The sequence below is a fragment of the Trichechus manatus genome, unplaced genomic scaffold (assembly GCF_000243295.1).
Source record: "Trichechus manatus latirostris isolate Lorelei unplaced genomic scaffold, TriManLat1.0 scaffold00027, whole genome shotgun sequence".
Lineage (NCBI taxonomy): Eukaryota > Metazoa > Chordata > Mammalia > Sirenia > Trichechidae > Trichechus > Trichechus manatus.
Genome location: NW_004443963.1, coordinates 21,683,665 through 21,685,384, shown reverse-complemented (window position 1 = coordinate 21,685,384; position 1,720 = coordinate 21,683,665).

Sequence of the window (1,720 nt, the reverse complement as noted above, 5' to 3'; positions counted from 1 at the left end):
GCCTTTACTATGGACCAAAGAATGCCAACGGGCTTTTGAGAAAATTAAGTGCAAATTAACGACAGCCCCAGCACTAGGATTGCCTGACCTCCAAAAACCTTTTGAATTGTTTGTACATAAAAGACACGGAATTACTGTGGGGGTACTAACTCAAACCTTGGGACCAGCCAGGCAGCCGGTAGCCTATTTTTCCAAACAGTTGGACAGCATGGCCTGGGGATGGCCCCCCTGTCTTCGAGCTGTGGCCGTGACATGCAACCTGCTGCAAGAAGCTGAAAAATTCACCCTTGGACAAAAGGTAGCAATCAATACACCAAGTACTGTCTACCCCTCTTAGAACAAAAGGAGGGATTTTGGCTCATGGCAGGACGAATGGGAAAATATCAGACAATCCTGCTAGATAACCCGAACATAACCTTGAAGGCCATCTCTTCCCTTAACCCCGCCACCCTACTGCCCATCTCAGAAGATGCTCCTACACATGATTGCTTGGAGATAATCAAAGAAGTTTATTCTAGCAGACCAGATCTCTCAGATGTTCCTTTGATTGACCCAGAAATAGAAATGTATACAGATGGCAATAGTTTTCTATATGAAGGACGTTGCAAGGCAGGATATGCAGTGGTAACACGAACTGAGGTTTTAGAGGCAGCTCCACTTCCTGCCAGCACTTCAGCTCACAAGGCAGAATTCATAGCGCTTGGGCGAGCCTTGTGACTAGGAGCAGGAGGACGCATAACTGTGTATACCAATAGTAAATATGCCCATCTGGTCCTTCACTCACACGGTGCCTTCTCTCTCCTCCCCTCCTCTCCCTCTTCCTTTCCCTCTCTCCTCTTCTTTCTGTCTCTGTCTATTAATAGGCACTCTGAAGTGTACTGTTATCACCTACTAATCCAAAAGTTTTGGATTCTTCTTATTCTAGTTCATGACTATAGCTGAAAGTCTTGTCAGGTTTTGCATTGTATGGCATGTAAGACGGTTCTGAAAGGCCACCAACATTTCTAGCCTAGAAAGTCTAGAAAATTGGTAAAAAACATTGTATAGGTGAGCTTATATGTTTTTCAACAAAAGCTTGTTGAAGCCTAGTTACCTATGTACAGTCCTTGGGCTATTCTTTCTGCAGGTGCTTGACCCTACAGTCAGGTCCCTGACAGTATTCCTTCTAATTTTTGGCATCTATACCCCTTTTCTCATTCCCAAACCCACAAATTTTATTAAACCAGCACATTTTTCATAATGCTGTAACTTTCATAATCACTCACACACACACACACACACACATCACTTCATTACCAGGTACCACATCTGAATATCTCTGGGCACACTAAATTATGTGGGAAAACACTAGCCTGTTTATATTAATTTTCCTGTTTCTGACCAGCTAAAATACTCTTTGAGGTATATGTCTATAAATAAAATAATACTGGCAAAAAAATTTAATTTAGAGACAAAAAATTAATATTGGCATTATGCTCCATTGAAAAATTTAGCAATTAGAAATCTGCTCCTGTCCTTCCAAGAAAGTTTCTGGAACTCTCACTTGATGATAATTCCATCCTTCACCTGTACCCCATACAAGTGGCACTGGGCACTTCTTAAGGAAAATTCATTTTGAATGGTCACTTTTGTGAGCCACTGATAGGTATGGCTATTTGAGGATGGGAACCCCTGACCTCTCCTAACTGGGTGGTTTTAGAAACGTGTCACATAATGTTTC